Below are 10,145 nucleotides of genomic sequence, written 5' to 3'. Positions count from 1 at the left end.
TCTAGTTTAGTCAATACCAAGGTTTGATTGTATCAATTTAAATTTCCTAGTCTCAATTTTTCTAATCATGTTCCTTCTAAGGTATTCACTGTCTAACCAAAGCAATGATGACAATTCAGGGATTAATTAATAATTACATATCTGGCTAGTTCTCCTTCCAAACAGTGGGCAACCAGGTATGCCACTTAAAGCTCTGTCCACTTAGATGATTTCTCTTAATCCCTGTCCTTCAAGAATATCCCAGAATGGGCTTGTAGTGTGGCAGATGTCCGCTTTTGGGGGTACCCACACATAATGTAGCATCATCTTAAGCCGGCCTAAGTCCTCTTGTAAGATGGTAATAGGAAATGCCCCCACAAATCCACAGATATGGAAAGAGAGAGAGAGAGAGACAGAGACAGACAGAGAGAGACAGAGAGAGACAGAGACAGAGACAGAGACAGAGAGACAGAGACAGAGACAGAGAGACAGAGACAGAGACAGAGAGAGAGAGAGAGAGAGAGAGAGAGAGAGAGAGAGAGAGAGAGAGAGAGAGAGAGAGAGAGAGAGAGAGAGAGAGAGAAGAGAGAGAGAGGCATTGCAGCAGGATATGAGATCATGAGCACTGGAGTAATTTCTTCATGTCACATGCCTGTGCCTTCCAGCACCCCTCAGGCCCAGCTGCCGGTGAGCCATTCTACTTGATGATGGAGCACTACTGTGTAAACTCAACCTCAGGGCTCAATGGGTCAGATAACCTCAGGCCACAAAATAACTTGGTAAGCCATCGTGAAACAACCAGCCTCCAAAGTCTTGGTAGCAGGGCAAAGTTATTTCTCAGAAGGGGAGTAGTCATCCATAGAAGAAGATAGGGCTTGCTTTAAAGCCCCAAGGGTCTATGCTACCTACAAGAGCCTGCCAGAGTCCATGTACTGTCCCTCTTTGTCATAGGCATTTCAAGCACTACTATGTCTACTGGGTCATGTGACCCAAGAGTAGAAACTTCTCTGATTCTGAACTCTAACTTTACAAGGAAATGGGTCAGAGTAGTATGCCCAGATGAGAAATGCCATGCCTCCAAAATTGGAAGGGGCTCTCTAGGTTCTGTGCTTCTCCTTTGGATATAAGAGGAGGCAGATTGAACAACTTGTCCATTTCATCTTAGGAAGAATATAAAATATATCAACATACCTGCTGGATCCTTAAAATTTTCACAGCTGCTGCTTTTTTAGCTACTACTTTCCCTCCCTCCCTCCCTCTGTCCCTCCCCTTCTTCCTTCCTCCCTCCCTCCTTCCCTCTTTCCCTCCTTCCCTCCTTCCCTCCCTCCCTCCTTTTTTCCCTCCCTCCCTCCCTCCCTCTCTTCCTTCCTTCCTTCCTTCCTTCCTTCCTTCCTTCCTTCCTTCCTTCCTTCCTTCCTTCCTTCCTTCCTTTCCTTCCTTCCTTCCTTCCTCTCTTTCTTCCTCTCTTCCAACTTTCTTCTTTCCTTCTTTCCTCCTCACACCTCCCTCTCTGAGGTTGCATTTATGGTTTTGGTTTAGTGATTGATGGTGTAGTTTACACAGAAGAGCATTCAGAGCTTTCAAAGGCGACAGAGATTCTCACCCATGTTTATTTCTTATAGCTATGGTTCAAGTTTGCCTTCTGAACTTCCTAGGGTGGGTTGGTAGGCTTTAAGTGTAAGTCCACTGTAACACAGTAATCTCTAAGCCCATGAGTCCCTTCATTTACATTAAATCAATGCAAGTCCAGCATTTTCAACTTGTTCAACTTGGGCAACCTTTCATCCATGTTTCGTTCAACTAACCAACCAAACTGACATCTTTATAACTAAGATGAAATGCTCATTGCAGAATGCCTACTTAGTGAGTCCATATTCATACATTTACTCTGACCCAACTTTCCACCATGATCCTAGAGGCTTAAAATGTCCTCCTATTCATGTTCCAGGGACTTGTGCTTATATACATTAGCAAATGCAAATTGTTCCTGTGGAGTGTACCTCTTCTTTTTTTTTTCTTTTTTCTTTTTATTGTGAAAATACTGTACAGAGGGGTTACAATTACATGGGCAAGATAATGAGTACATTTCTTATCAAGCATTGTAGCCTCCTCCTTTGTTTCCCCTTCCCATCTCATCCTCCCCCCATCCCCCCCACCCAACCTTCCTCCCCCCCTACCAAAGTTGTAAAGTAAGTTTTTGACATAATGACTTGTACGTCTCATTGTTGCAATGGGTCCACCTGTATCCCTATTTAAATGATTTGTTTTTCCCTTCCCCTCCACAAATTATACCAACATCAAATACAGTGAAAGCAGGGGTTATACCACGGGGGAGGGACATACAAAGCAACAAAGGAATAATCTTATAAATGTGTTAGAAAAAATCACATGAAAGAAAAAAAAACATTTGAATATATATCGTAGGGTTCATTTCCCTAACATCAACTTAACTGACCTTTTCTGCTTGACTCAGACATATACTAATTATTACAAATAAGGGAAACCATGGGACCTATGTTTCTTTGGGCCTGGCTTACTTCACTTAATGTAATTTTTTCCAAGTCTTTCCATTTCCTAACAAATGGGGCAATGTCATTCTTTCTGATGGAGGCATAGAATTCCATTGTGTATATATACCACATTTTCTTGATCCATTCATCTACTGAGGGGCATCTGGGTTGGTTCCATATCTTAGCTATGGTAAATAAGGCTGCAATAAACATAGTCATGCTGGTAGCTTTAGTATGGTCTTGTTTGTGAACATTTGGGTAAATACCCCAAAGAGGGATTGCTGGGTCATAGGGGAGCTCTATGTGGAGTCTTTTGAGGAACCTCCATACTGCTTTCCAAAGTGGTTGAACAAGCTTACACTCCCACCAACAATGCAGGAAGGTTCCCTTCTGTCCACATCCCCTCCAGCATCTGTTGTTATTAGAGTTCTTGATTATAGTCATTCTAACTGGGGTGAGGTGGTATCTCAATGTTGTTTTGATTTGCATTTCTTTTATGGCTAGAGACGTTGAGCATTTCTTCATGTGTCTATTGTCCATTCTTCTTTCTTCTTCAGAGAAGTTTCTCTTTAAGTCTTTAGCCCATTTATTTGTTGGGCAGTTGTTTCTTTGAAGATTTTTTGTAAGGGGATTTAATTTTTTGAGTTCCAAGTATATTTTAGTTATGAGACCCTTATCCTTTGTATGGCTAGTGAAGATCTTCTCCCAATCCGTAGGCTTTCTATTGATCTTGCTAGCTATGTCCTTTGCCATGCAGAAGCTCTGCCATTTCATGCAATCCTATTTGTCCAATCTTTCTTTGATTTGTTGTGTTTCTGGTTCTCTATTAAGAAAATTTTGGCCTTTGCCAAGGAGACCTAGGGTTTCTCCTATTCCATCCTGTAATGTTTTCAGGCTGTATGCTTTGAGTCTGAGGTCTTTGATCCATTTGGAGTTGAGTCTGGTGCAGGTGATGCAGGGACTCATCAAAGAAAGAGAACTATAGACCCATTTCTTTGATGAACATTGATGTAAAACTTCTCAACAAAATTCTGGCCAATTGACTTCAACAATCATCCAAAAAATCATATACCACGAACAAACAGGATTCATTTCAGGGATGCAAAGCTGGTTCAATATATGCAAATCAATTAATATAATTCATCACATCAACAGGAACAAGGATAAAAACCACATGGTTATCTCAATAGATGCAGAAAAAGCATTTGACAAGATCTAACACCCCTTTATGATGAAGGTTCTGGAAAAATTAGGAATCCATGGAACATTCCTCAATACAATAAAGGCTGTATATGACAAACCTACAGTCAGCATTATACTTAATGGCAAAAAACTAAAGCCATTTCCTCTTAACTCAGGAATGAGACAAGGATGTCCACTCTCTCCACTTCTCTTCGGTCTAGTATTAGAATGCTTAACTACAGCAATAAGACAAGACGCAAACATAAAGGGGAAGAAGAAGTAAAACTCTCCCTCTTTGCAGATGACATGATCTTGTATTTAAAGAATCCCATAGACTCCACTCCCAGATTTACTCAAGCTGATTCAAAACTTTGGCAAAGTAGCGGGGTATAAAATTAGCCCTCAAAAATCAATGGCTTTTCTGTATGCCAACAATGAGAAAAGTGTGCCTGAAATTAGGAAAGTAACTCCATTCATAAAAGCCCCACAAAAAAATACCTAAGAATTAACTTAACCAAAGAAGTGAAGGACCTCTATGATGAAAACTTTAAAAACTTGAAAAAGGAAATCAAAACAGAACTTAGAAAGTGGCAAAACCTCCCATGCTCCTGGATTGGAAAGATCAACATCGTGAAAATGGCAATACTTCCCAAGGCTATCTACAAATACAATTCAATACCTATCAATATTCCAACCTCATTCTTCAAGGAAATAGAAGAGGCAATCCAAAAATTCATATGGAACAATAAAATACCCCGAATAGCAAAAACGCTCCTCAATGGAAAGAACAGTGCTGGAGCAATATCAATACCAAATTTCAAACTCTACTATAAAGCCATAGTAATCAAAACAGCTTGGTACTGGCACAAGAACAGACCTCAGGACCAATGGAATAGAATTGAAAACCCAGAAATGAGAGCTAAGAAAATAGAATGGAAGAAAGACAGCCTCTTCAGTAAATGGTGCTGGCAAAATTGGTTAACTACTTGTACCTCTTCTTGTGTCACATTGTTTCTCACCTAAAGGCACCTACTGAGCCCTAGACCTAGTTCTAGGCCTGGACATAAAGAGGGGTGATGGAGGAGGTCCTGAGGAGACTCAGGACCAAGTTTAGTGGTTCAGTGTCCTCTACCTACCCACACTATAGTACTGAAGATTCCATTCTTACTGACTCAGTGCTTTCTCTGCACTTGGGAGGTAGAGTCAGGAGGATTGTAATTTTGAGGCAATGTGAGCTGTACAGCATGTCCTAGCTTGAACTGCACAGAAGGACTTGTCTCAGACAAAAACTGGAACAGTCACCTTCAGGACATATGAATTATGCTTTCAGGTAATGTAAGAGATACTTGAGCATTTGGATTTCTGAATTTCTCCCAATGACTTTAGAAGCAGCCAGCCAATCTCATTCTATTCATTAATTTGCAAAAAATGCTCAAAAGTATGTACAAATAATTACCCAGATGCTGGCTTCTTATGAGTATTTTGTTAGGAGTGTCCTCTGGTAATATTTTGCATATTTCTATTACTGCATCATTTCTTTGGCTAGCAGTGTTTTTTTTAAACTAATGGAGATAGTGTTGTTAGAGTCTTTAAATTGAATCATATTAGAGAATCAAATCCAGAAACCCTCAAATAGGTTTAGATAGTTCATCCTTAAAAATTTAGTCCCTCTGAAATCACTCTCCATACCAGTGTTCTTGCTACTCAGTGTTCTCCAGAAAATCAGAACCAAGAAATATTTTATACACCTATACAAAAAGAACTGACTCACACAGCTGAAAAGTCTGACCAGTCCCAAGACCTGAAGTTAAAAAGCTAAAGGCACAAGACAGCCAATGATACAGTTTTAGTTAAAGAGTCAATAAGGCAGAGCCAGGGGTTTATACAGTTTATGTTTAGTCCAAAGGCAGGAAGAAAACAACTTTCCAGCTCAAAGGCAGGCAGGCAGAAGTATTTCCCTCTCACTCAAGATGTTTATTCTGTTCAAACCTTTAATTGGGTGTAACCTTCCTTCCCTTGAGAAGCAACCCACTCTATTCAAACGTTAACCTTATCCTGAAACACCCTCATGGACAACAAGAATAATGTATGACTAAATATCTGGGAACCTGTAGCCCTGTCAAGTTGACACATCACAGTGAGAATTTGGAGATGGTAGGATTTGGAGATGGAATCAAAATGGCTGGCTCCCTTGATTTCCCTGTTATTGTGGGTCAATCCTATGAACTGATGGCCATTACGCCTCTGTTTAGGTTACTAATAAATCAACCTTGAGTTAATTAAAATGGAGATTATCCTGGATGGACTGACCTAATCAGAGGAACCTTTAAAGGAAAATAAGGTGTGAGAGAGAAGTGTTACTGCAGGCCTTGGGAAGACATAATGAGACATGTCAGAAACAGATAGCTAACAAACCAAACGAGCGAGTTTTTACAGAAATGAATTCTGTAAAAACCATTACATTTCAGCGATGATTGAAAACCTCAGAAAAGACTCACAAGCCCCATCTTGAAACCCTTTGCACTTTATGACAATAAACTTGGGATACTGTTAACTACATTAGTGATAATTTGTTGTGCAATAGTAAAAAGTTAATACAGCCTAGTATAAGGCTGTGTTAATACCCATAAGACTCTGAGTTCAATGCCAAGTACCACAAAATTTAAATTAATATTTTAAATTTTAAGGTAGAAAAATTCAAAGAGGAAGATGGAATCAAGAAAAATGATTGTTAGCAATTAAAATTTACTTTAAAATGCTGATCAAGAAAATAGTGTCTTTTTAAATTTTTTGCTTCCAGAAGTGATGTAAAAAAATCAGCGGAAAATAAAATGTAATGTTGTACCTAAACAAGAGTATACTTAGTGTACGTGATACAAAGAAATGATTTTCAGTAACAATTTTGGGAGAATTTCCTCAATATTTGGGGGATAAAATTAAATATATAATCTCACCTTATAGTGATAATAAAAATATTAGACTATGAAAAAACTAGAGGTGAAGAAAGTTCTAGGTAAAACATGACAATCTGTATCATAAGAATTTAAACTGTAGTACAAAGGGCAAACCAATTCAACAGTGATACTCACTACACATTATATTGGGAATAAACTTTACAAGTTAGTGGGGAGGAGGTCAGGAGGGAAAAAATGAGAAAAATGAGCAGAAAAATGAGAAAAAATTTCAAAAAGAAATGTACTAATTACCTGACATAGGTAACTGTAACCCCTCTGTACATCACCTTCACAATAAAATTTAAATAAAAAATGCCAAATTCATTTTTCTAGATCTAGAAATGCTCTTTTTTAAAAAGGAAAACAACTTCAGAAGATGCAGAAATACGACAGAGTTTTGAATAAAGATTTATTTTATATCAGCTATAACTACAAAAATATCCAGTAGTAACAAAATGCTTAAACTATGTTATAGTGTTATGAGAATATTACAGTTTTCAAAAGGAAGAGTCTATATAGAAGCATTCAGTAAAAACATTTACTGTAAAACAATACCCTTTTGCTAATTTGTATTGTATCAATGGAAAAACAAACAAGAAAAAGTACTGAAGTACTTTTAATTCCACTTATTTATATAAACAATGGAAACTATGCATAGTCAAAAATCAGGGCTCCATCACTATTTTCCTTTTTGAAATATATTTTCAGATCTTTCTCATTTAAGTGTAACTTTTAAATACAAAGTGTAATATGATGTTGTATTTTTGTAACTACTCCTTTTTACTCAATAATATATGCTGTCTATTTTTAAATATTAGTTTAATTTACTTTTTGTTTATGTGGAAATCGAACCCAGGGCCTCATACATGCTAGGCAAGCATTCACCACTAAGCCACATCCCCAGCCTCAATAATAAGTGTATTTTTATGGAAATAAATTCCATTCTAAACTAGACTAGATACATATCATTTGTCTTTATGTAAGTGATTTTAAACATCATTCCCACATTTTATTTTATTTTACTTGCTATGATATTCAGGGCTGTGAAGAACAATCTAGTAAAAAAATGTACACCCTTAGACAGTTACTTTAGAGGTATTGTTAGCCATATTAGTTAGTAGTCTCATGTTAGTAGTCCATGTTTGTAGTCCTATAGGGTAAAGGAAACCTAAAATCTTGGTCTGAGGCCTTGCAGCCAGCCGAGAGCTCTTAGATTCAAATTGCTCAGCACCTCAAACCGAGTTTCTTTGCCAAAATTCAAGTGGGTAGAAGAAACCATGTAATATTTAGAAGCAGGTATTTCCAGGAGCATCAATAGGCATACTGGGTCCAAGAATCTGGAATTCTTCCTAGGAAGCATTGAGAACACCTGCTTCTAAATTCCAAAAGGTTTTCCTGCCCCTCAGTAAATGAATGGATCAAGAAAATGTGATATATATATATATATATATATATATATATATATACACACACACACACATACACATATATACATATATGTATGTATATATATATATATATATATATATATATATACATAAAATTGAATTCTATGTTTCCATCAGAAAGAACAATACTTCCCCATTTGTTAGGAAATGTAAAGACTTGGAAAAAATCACATTAAGTGAAGTAAGCCAGACCTAAATATAGGTCCCATGTTTTCCCTTATTTGCAATAGTATACATCTAGGATAATCTTATCAGATGAGCAGAAAAGGTCCAAAGCTATGGACATATGACCATATAAGATGATGCTAAGCAAAATGAACTCCAAGATATGGAACCAAAAAGGTTTTCTTTGCTGTTGTTTTTAATGTACTATGTGATTTTTGTTGTTGTTGCGTCTTCCTCCTATGTATGTTCTTCCTATGGTATATCCCCTGTTGTCACTGTATTTTGGTACCCTGCATCTTACATATACATTTATCTAATTTGGGGAGCATTAGGGGAATAACAAAATGCTGAAACAAGAACACAGGATGACCCACTGCAACAATGATACTCACAATACTCTACGTTGGAAATGAACTTTACAACTTGGGAGGGGAGAAGGAATTACGGAGGTAGAGGAGGGAAGGGATAGTAGGAGAAGAACAAAGAGGGGGTAACAATGCTTGACAAGAAAAGTACTCATTACCTTACTTGTGGAACTGTAAGCCCCCTGTACAGTGTCTTTAAATAAAATAAAAATTTAAAAATTCCAAATGTTAGGAGGTAACAATGCTCAATAGGAAATGTACTCATTACTGTAAGGTCTGCTCCTGGATGGTGAGCAGACCTTGAGCAGACCCTGCCCAGTACCTGCGTTACTTACGCAACTGGCACACCTGGAAGAGGCCACATCTGCATCCACTGAGGTCACATCTGGATTCGATGTGGCCACACCTCTCCACACCTCTACTCTAGATAAGGCCTAGCCCAGGGCCAGAAGCCCTCTCTCCCAGTTCTGTGGAGGGCCAACATGGCCTGGTGCCAGCCAGAAGGATGAATAAACCTACCCCTTACCTAAATACCACGTGCATGGTGTGCTTCTTACTCAACCTCTTCTTTAAAAAATCTAACAATTACCTTACTCATGTAACTGTAACCCCTCTGTACAGTGTTTCACAATAAAAAACATACAAAAATTTTCCAAATGTTGTGGTTTATAATTAACATGACATTATAAACATGGGTAAGGAATGACTTCTAAGAGTACAGAAAATTTAATTAGGAAGTGATGTTAGTTTTTAACATCCAAATTAATGAAAATAATTTATTTTTTTCTTTGCAGTACAATGGTTTGAACTCAGGGCTTTGATCCCATCAGGCAAATGCTCTGCCACAGGAGCCATGCTCCTGGTTCTTTTTGCTTTAGTGTAGGTTTAGACAGAGCCTCATCTTTTTCTCTAGTCTGGTCTTGGACCATGATCCTCCAGTTAGCTTTCATATAACTGGGGTTGCAGACATGCAACCCGGTCACCAGTTTTTAAAGAAATAAATGCATGTAGTAAAGAAATAAAGTTTTCCAGATAAAACCACTGTATGAAAAAGGGTGCGGCCCATTTATTGTCTAATTTAGGATGAAAGTGTAGAGATCCATGTTTTTGCTTTGAAAATCTTAATATTACAATGTGAAGATCTGAGGGGAATTCCACTTCCCACAATAAACACTTTAGTTCTCTTGGATCTTTCAGTTTCTAAGAGAAAAACTCTCTAGGTACTTAGCAATTTGATGTCAATGAACCTGAATTTCTTCATGTGTAAGTAAAACATGCTCTGTCTATTCAGAAGAGATCAAACGGAATTGTAATATTTTTTATATTTTTATTGTGAAAATACTGTACAGAGGGGTTACAATTACATGGGTAAGATAATGAGCACATTTCCCATCAAGCATTGTAGCCTCCTGCTTTGTTTCCCCTTCCCATCCCTTCGTATCCTCCCCCACCTCGTCCCCCCCACCAAAGTTGTAAAGTTCGTTTTGAGACATAAGGACTTGTACAGCTCATTGTTGCAATGGGTCCTCCTGTATCCCTGTT

This window comes from Dipodomys merriami, unplaced genomic scaffold (genome assembly GCF_024711535.1).
Source record: "Dipodomys merriami isolate MVZ:Mamm:240054 unplaced genomic scaffold, mDipMer1.0.p SCAF_1, whole genome shotgun sequence".
Lineage (NCBI taxonomy): Eukaryota > Metazoa > Chordata > Mammalia > Rodentia > Heteromyidae > Dipodomys > Dipodomys merriami.
This window is presented reverse-complemented; position numbering follows the sequence as displayed.